The 8,989-nt window shown below is 42.4% G+C and overlaps 1 long non-coding RNA gene across 1 annotated transcript in view; it reads right to left on the reverse strand.

The window, feature by feature from the left end:
- Nucleotides 1-4,285: 4,285 nt before the first annotated feature.
- Nucleotides 4,286-8,989, reverse strand: part of LOC116070922 — a 7,375-nt gene continuing 2,671 nt past the window's right edge. The window contains exon 2 of the long non-coding RNA XR_004110632.1: nt 4,286-4,502. This is a non-coding gene — a long non-coding RNA (uncharacterized LOC116070922). The remainder of the gene's footprint in view (nt 4,503-8,989) is intronic.

The following is an 8,989-nucleotide window of genomic DNA, read 5'->3' on the forward strand; positions in this document are numbered from 1 at the left end:
GATCATTGTACCAGCTGCTTAGTGTGGCTTGTCTATTGTCATACCTGAGGAAGAGTTCCAACACAAGTAGAATGATCATTATGACTGCCATCATCACTGTCATCATCACCACCAACATCAACATCACCACCACCATCACCATCATCATAAAAATCATCAGCATCATAACCAGCATCATCATTATCATCACCACCATTGCCACCACCATCATCACCATCATTACCCGCATAATCATCAACATCACCAATAATATAATGATCACCATCATCATGATCACCACCATTATCAGTATCATCACCATCATTACAAACATAACCAACATCATTGTCATTCACCACTATCACCAACAGCAGGCCATCATCATCTTCATTATCACCAAAACTATTAACATTATCAAAATGCCAACAGTATCTGTGGCATCATTATCATCATCATCATCATCATCATCATCATCATCATCATCATCATCAACAACAACAACAACAACAACAACAACAACAACATCAAACAATGACTTTCTGGCAAATGTCTCCTTAAGTTTTCTCTAAGCACCTCAAGCTCGAGTCCCTTAGTCAAATGAACATTCATCTTCCTTCCTCCTATCCCTCATCATGACCATCTTCCCAAGGATGAGAGGGAAAGCAAGGTATGAGGTGAAATTTATTCTTCTACTGAGTGTCAAGTCTTCTTGAGATGACAGCTGCTGTGCTGACCAAACAGGGAGAAAGTCACTTAGCAAGAAAACATCGTTGTTGGGGAATGGGAAACTTCCTGAAAGAATGACTCCCGCATGAGCACAAAACTGTAGAGAGTGAATCCGAGAGATAGCCACTGACAGTGATTTGCAGTGGTCAACTATGTGACCTCAAGATCATTCAGAGTCTTACCCCTTCTGCCTTGGTAAGATTCAAGTCTGGATGTCATGGTCTCTGAAAGCTGCCTTCAACCCCAGCTTAACTATTGCTGGAAATCGGACCCATACTTAAGATTATATACACAGGAATATTCATTTGCATTCAGGGATAAACTTCCGCTTCCTGAAAGGGACATTTACCAACAGCATATGAGATGCTCAAAAATTGCAATCTAATGAATATATTATTTGCCTTAAGTGCTCAGAAATAGTGTAGGCCAGGGAATGTGCACTGCTCAAGGAGAATTATGTATTTATTTATGCTGTGGACCCAGATGTGTGGGGTCCAAATAAATATTTAATATTTTGGAAAAAAAAAGCATCGTGAACCATACATTCATGAGTCTGGCAGGGTTTATGTATAAGAACATTTTACGAGATAAAAACCATACAAATGTTTTCTAAGCATATAATGGCCAGGGAAGCAGAGTCATTTTCTCCCAATGAGAAATGAGTGAAATAAAAACCATGAGTAACAAGCATCGTGAGTGGATTCTGTACAAAATCGCGTTGTGTCACAAAAAATCAATACACCGTAGATATGACTGTATGTTTCACTGAAGAAAGTTCTATGCCAGGCTGTAAGTAGGTACGACGAGAGACTCTTAAATACAGCCAATCACCATGAAAATGGAACAGTTCTTAATGAAAAACTGCTGGCCACCTTGGATAGTAGAGGACAGGCCTGGCTGCAAAAGCTTATTGGGTTTTATAGGGGTCTATGAGGACAGCAGTGAGGGGGGGCAGCATAGACACTAAAATGGGAAGTGTTTTGCTTTCTATTCCCTATGAAAACTAAGTTCAGGTGGGTGTTGAGTGCCATCATGACTGCCACTTTGGGAGCCTACCTCTTTGTTACCTACTGCAGGCCAATGTAATTTATATAGTTAAAATTCAAATTAGTAGGCCCTCGAGGAGGACGTTTGTGGATGGAAAGGAGACTGGGAGGAGCTCCAGGTCTGATTTTCTAATTTAGGGCTAATGGAAGGACAGTGCTTCAGTGTTGAAACCAGCCTATCTTATATTTGGTATGCTTATTTTTCTATATTTAAGTTATATAACCAGAAAAAAATATATATAAAAGGGTAAAGAAACTTTCCAAGCAAATGAACACACATCCCACAAAACATCAAAATATCCCCAACACACACACACACACACACACTCACACACACACCAAAACAGCCCACATACATAAACTATCTTTGACTCAGAGGATAATGCAGTCCTAAGAAGTTTACTTGCCCACTCTTAAATGAACAATTTCAAAGAGTGAGTTTTTGATTTTTGCAGATAACCTGGGTCAATAAAGTTGATATATATGTATATATATATATATATATAGATAGATAGATAGATAGAGAGAGAGATATATCATATATATATGATATATATGCATACATATATATATATATATATATATCACATACATACATATATATGAAAGAAACTATCTGCAAATAGTATCACATTCTGGAGAAATAGAACCCATACAGGAAATGTGTCACACTGACATTTCCAGGTTACCATTGATACGAAGAAATTACTTACATGTAGTATTTAATATTTAATATTTAAAATCCAGGCCTAGGATTTCTACCCCACCTTTGGTTATTTTGTTCCCAGATGAAAGACACACTCACAGCCTTTATATTTAAAATATGCTTTAAGAAGCACAATAGCTGGGCCACTGCCTACCCTCCATGCTGTTAGAATCTACTTTCCTACCCATAGCTCCGAGTTATTACTTACTATTTTCTATGTTCCTTCTGGGTGGTTTTTAACTCCAACTGGGCAGCCCCCAGGGCCACATGTTTATGGCTCATGTTAAGGTGGCTTCTCCTTTCTCCTCTCCTACATGTTCTTCTTCTCCTGGTACTCCCAAGCCCTGGGAAACTTAAACCCCACTTATGTCTCTTCTGTCCAATTATTAGCTGTTGGCATCTTTATTTACCAATCTTTATTTAATTGGCTGCAGAATCACTTAGCTACCATTTACATGTGGACTGTCTCATCTCTGGGGCAACCAGTTTTGGGGCCCAAACTAGCATTAGAATACAAACAGCACCAGGCCAACCCACTACCCTTAGACTCTAACGTGAACCGAAGAGTCGCCCATACATTCCAATACAAGATGTAATATGAACCATACACATTCCCGTAACAAGGAAGTAAATGGATGTGCCCAGATGAAACTTATACCTAAGACAAACTCCCCTATAGTGGTGTAATGCTCACTATGCGTGTCTATTGTGGGATGGCTGACTGTCTTTCCGGATACTCACTCCTTTCCCTTGTGACTTTGCAGTTTCACCACCCTTGGAAAGAACTGATTCTCCAGCTGCTGAATACGAGCATCGTCTGTCCTGCATCAGAAGTGATAAGGATCTCACCATTTCCATCTCCACCATTCTTGAATGCTGCACCAAAGATGGGAATTCCACATATGGAGTACACTCAGCTCATGAGATGATGAAGTGCCTAGTGGAAGAGACTTTGGAACCTCCTGCGAACAGTAGGCTGGTTATCCTGGCATGGGAATGAGAAGGTCTTGGACAGTCTAGAAACATCCAACCCTGAAGTTGAATGGTTCTATAGCTGTATTCTACCTAGCAGGAATACATCCCTCCCAGATGAAACATTCCACACTGCAAGGAAGCTCATTAAGGCCAAGAAAGTAGACATCCGGGAGAAAAATGGCCCAGGACCGAGTCATTGTTTTGAGCTACAGGGTTAATTTCAAAAGGGTGACACAGAAATGCTGTAAGCTGATTTACTGTTTCCTTTCACTTGGGAGATGTGGTCTTCAGACTTTGAAATATTAAAAACTGAAGATGGAATGGCTGTCCTGACACATTTGAAACACTAGGTATTGTGATGGCTTCCTAGTAGTCCTGGGTTCCTGGAGTCCCTGTCTACACCTCTTGAGGTCGTCTCCATCAGCCTCTCTGTGTTTGAACCACTCAGTGAACTGCCCATACCGCTTGGATTCCGACTGGTAAGAGTAAACGCTTGTTTTCACACCCATACAGAGTGCATATGACTCTCTAGATTCTCATGACCCCTACAGGTCACGGCCGGCATCACGGTCTCTGTGATGTTGCATAGATGCAGGCAGACCCCTGCAGTACACCCAATGAGGTTGCCGCTCTCACAACAAGGTCGAGTGTGTTCCCTCTACAGCCTCAGCTTTCGGATCAGTACCGAGAAACATTTTAATTAATAATGAGCAAAGTGAAAATGATTGTTTTCAACCAGGATGGAAGCATACCTCATGCTGGGAACGCCAGGCTGTGCATCTGCTGCCTGGCCACCTCTGAAACTAACAACCCAAATGTCAGGGAACACAAGTCACCATTAACCTCTGAATCATTAGGGTGGTACTTAAGATTTATTGTCATAGCTATTCCCCACTCATTAACTATAGGGGCTTCACACTATAGTGCCGAGAAGTGGGATGAGCCTTGCTTCTATCGAGTTTTCCAGATCTAATGTGGCTCTTGTTCTCTTTGCGTGTCTCTCTGTCTCTGCCTCTTTGTCTCTCATCCTGGTTTTTCCCTTGTCTCAGATGACAATGATCTCTTGCCTCCTGTAAAGAAAGAAAATAAGAGGTTCCTGGTACATATACATTCAAGCTCCTTGCTTTTGGGTAATTTGTCTTAAACCATAATTTTTTTCAGGCAGAGATTTAGCCTTGCAGATTGAAGTCCTTCCCTGAATTGGACAATGGCTGTGGCCATATAAAAACATAATCACATTCCAACATAAAGGGCTCGAAGGTGATTGCATCAAAGCTCACCCCAGTATGAATGACAACACACAAAATCTGAAACAATTTGGAGGCAGCTCAACAGGTGGAAAACTCTCCTCTCCTCGGTGGTTCTCGCTGTTTGCATAACTTATTAGAGGGAGGAGCCTTGCACATCTTGTCATTTTCAGGGACTTCCTGAGACTTTTGAGTTGTCTACTTTCTTGGCCTTAATGAGCTTCCTTGCAGTGTGGAATGTTTCATCTGGGAAGAAAATTGTTCCCCAATAGTAACTCCAATAGTCCTCCAACTCATGGCAATCCTGCTTCAGCCTCATGAAAGCTAGAATTGTAAACAGGAATGCACTTCCACTTCCTCTTAAGGAGTGATTTCTATGAAGAACGATTTCTACTTTCTTCAGAGTGTAGGTTATAGAAAAGTGAGTTCAGGCATGAAAGCTGTATCTCAATGGGAGTCATTGGAACTTAGCAAAAATTAGTTATAATAACAGCAAGCCAATGTACTGGAGACCAAATTCTTTATAAGCCTTCCCAAATCACTTCTGTGTTAAGAGCTCAGACTACTTTAAGAAAATCCAACAGAGTCATTTGACTTTCTTCTGACATATTTTAAAACCTGATTTGTCGTATACAACTAGTTGTTGCTTATAATATCAGAGTAGTTGTGAAATGAAGGAGCCATCCTCTACTTTACATTATAATAAGATTAAGCTTGACTGTGTTATCAGTGTTGATCCTAGGAAAATGGACTTGACAGTTATGAGACAACCAGTTAAGAATCTTCCAGCCAACAATTCCAAATATTGAAGTATCTGAAACTTCAGCTCAAATCTAGAGAAAAGTCATCAGATTGTTTCATGAGAATGGTGTGCTTAATTACATATAAGGCATACACAAATAGGGAGATAATTCAGTCTAAAGTCTAATTTTGTATCAACTAACTACACAAGGATGGTTAAAAGAAAAAACAAACTATTTCAAAAGAACTCAATTTTCACCTATTGCTCTGCAGACTTAACAAGAAAAAAGAACCAGATTCTCTGAGGTTTTATTTTCCAGGATTGTATACATGGGAGAGATAGCACACTTGCTAGAAAAACTATCCAGTCAGTACTTTTTGAGGACCCAAAAGTTGCTCAATAAATCATAAGCCTAATAGACCCTTACTTCCTTAAATTGCTTTAGTCATACTCAGAGTGTCTTGTCATACCAATTGTGTGTGTGTGTGTATGCATGTACATGTGGTGATTAAGAGGATGAAGATGAAAAAGGAGAAGAGGAAGAGGAAGAAGAAGAGGAAGAAGAAGAAGAAGAAGAAGGAGGAGGAGGAGGAGGAGGAGGAGGAGGGGGAGGAGAAGGAGAAGGAGAAGGAGGAGGAGAAGGAGGAGGAGGAGGAGAAGGAGAAGAGGAGGAAGAGAAGGAGGAGGAGGAAGAGGAGGAGGAGCAGGAGATGGTGGTGGTGGTGGTGGTAGAAGAAATATAGCATAGGGTAACAAGAACAGTTTCCATGTCCAGAGAATTTGTCTAAGATGAAATATAAGCAAGGCGAGGAATTGGTGAGGAAATTTGGAGACTGGGATGAAAAAAGATCTTCTGTGAAGGACATAAAACTCCAGTCTTGGCAGAAAGAAAATTTAGGAGCAAGATTTGGGGACAGATCTGGAAGGGACTTCACTCTCAGACACATGCTGAAGGGCTGGGAGAGGACACATATGCAGGGTGATATAATCTACTACATCACAGTCTTTGGTTCAGTGTGGGGTCCTGTGGCTGTAGAGAGGGTGATAGAGGGGGGATTCAAATGAATTGGAAGACAACACTCAGGCAGATGCTACAGGAGGTAGAGGTGGGCAGGGGTGGACAGGGGTGGACAGGGGTGGAGGAGTGGTCAGAAGCAGGTCTGACAGAGCCCTGAGACCCAGATTCAGGGATTTGGATGTCATTGGTGTCTTAGGTATTATACCCACTCTCCCAAGAGAATGGATACAGAAGCCAGCAGATCTTCGAGATAAGGTGAGATGTTTAATCTCCATTGTCGATGTGGCTTGCCTTAGAATCACCCAGGAGATTAAAGCACAGTTGTAGGCTTTTCTGTGAGAGGGTTAGCTAAAAGAAGTCCTGCCCTGCATGCAAGTGGTAGCTTCATATGGGCTGGAGAGAAGGATAAAGGTCCCTGTCTCTCCATCCTCCAATGGGATAAACCTGGATGGGATGCGTGGGAATTACCAGCCACGAACCAACCCCCTGAACCATGAGCCATAACCTTTCATCTCTATGTTGTGGTGATAAAAAGATAATCTAATATGGAAAGCAACAGGATCTTAGCATCCAGGCATGGCAGGACACACAATAGAAAAAGACAGTCTTCCAAGTATAGGACCTAGGCTCACTCTAGAGGCTAAAATGAAAAAGATGTTGAAAAAAAAAACTCAACCAGGAAAAATATTGTAGTCATTAGAAACCTGCAGAGTCAAAATCCAAGGAGTCCATAATCCTAATCTTGATGGTGATGATCTCCTTTGAGCACTATTCTGAATTCAGTCACTCTCTCCTCACATGTCAACACAAGGCCATTGTATCTCCCACTCACTGATGGAGAAGTGGAGGGAGGGTAAGAGGACTTGTGCTGTGCACATACACCTGTATTGGACAATACAGAGATAGTAAGAAAAATGGAGACTCAGAGAATCCACGGTCAATCTCCCATGAAGAGCACAGAAGTGACACCATCACAGGAGAACCCAAGGCCACAAGAAAGGAGGATTCCAGAAGAAGAACGGCTACTTCAATAGATGCTCCTGGGAAGCGGCTGAATTGCATACTGGGTATGGGGATATTGTTGAGGTTTTTGTCTTTTACTGTCTGTTGTAATGCTAAGTGTGGGTCCCCAAGACCTGGAATCTGCAAGTAGCCCCTGGGACCCTGCCTTCAAGTTAGTTCTGATTGGTGAATAAAGATGCCGACAGCCAATAACTGGGCAGAAGAGACATAGGTGGGGTTGAGGTTTCCCAGGCTTGGAGGGAGAGTACCAAGAGGATGGGGAGAGAGAAGCCACCATGAAGAAAAGGATGCGCAAGGAGGAGGAAGAAGAGCCTCCATGGGCTAAGAGCTAAGAGAATGTGGCCCCAAGGGCTGCCCAATTGGGTTAAGAGTGGCCCAGATGGAACGCCGTAAATCAATAACTTGAGATTATCAAGAGGAAAGCAGATTCTAACAGCATGGAGGGTAGGCATCTGTCCAGCTATTGTGCTGCCTAAAGCATATTAAACATATAAAGGCTGTGTGTGTGTGTGTGTGTGTGTTTCCATCTGGGAACATAAGGTAGGGAAGAAGCCCTGAGCCTGGATTTTAATATTTTTTTTCCTAGAGGATGTCAAGATCCCTGACTACCTGTTGCCATCAGCTTCAGAGTCTAGAGGGACCCATGGTGCTGAAGGAGGAGCCACTGAAGTGAATATGTTCAAGAGAGAAGAATGGAGACACTTGTCAGGGTGAAGGGAGCTTTAGTCAGTCTACTTCCAAGTCCCAGGAGACTTTTTTTTGTGTGTGTGGAGCACCCCGCTGAGGTTGGCCTTGCCCAGGCAAGGAAACCTATCATTGACTTTGGCCAATAAGAGAATATCTGTGGCTAATGATTTGGGGTCAGCTGATTCTTTCCAACAGAGATTAACCAAAACTCCACCTGTGTATGTAGTGTGTCCTGGGGAGCTCAGTGCAGAGCAGGTCTAAGTACAGTGTAAACAGTGGTCCTACCTCATCCTGGGTTAAGGACAGATCCACAGATGCTAGGGGGAATGTCTGGGAAATGGGTCCCCAGTAAGTCATTCATTCTCTCTGATTTTTACCAGTTATGGAAATATAAAGAACACACAAATGAAAGGAGAGGGAATCACTTGGAGAAAGAAAAATGAAGGGTCTGAGATCTAGCCACTTCCTAGGGAGATGGCTGGCTCAGTATTCCTCCAGTGCCTGCTACACTCCCTCTGCTTCAGCCTCCACTTTAATGCATAATTTATGGATGCAATTAACAGAAACCAATCAACCAAGACTGTGCACACAGTACTGTGTTTAACAACAGATGCCTCCAATAGTGATTATGTTAGAATAATAACAACACTGAAAACACGCCCGGTCATCAGGACTGTGTTGCCAAAGCTAACAAGACTGATGGTTTTACCAATAAAAGAGCCAGCGCGAGCAAACCTGGGAGGAGGATTCTAGGTGCTGTGGCTGCCGCTTGTTTTTCTCATGCAGAGGCTCAGACTTTTACCCTCGTGTGTGTGTGTGTGTGTGTGTGTGTGTGTGTGT

The sequence above is a fragment of the Mastomys coucha genome, unplaced genomic scaffold (genome assembly GCF_008632895.1).
Source record: "Mastomys coucha isolate ucsf_1 unplaced genomic scaffold, UCSF_Mcou_1 pScaffold22, whole genome shotgun sequence".
In the NCBI taxonomy this organism is placed as follows: domain Eukaryota; kingdom Metazoa; phylum Chordata; class Mammalia; order Rodentia; family Muridae; genus Mastomys; species Mastomys coucha.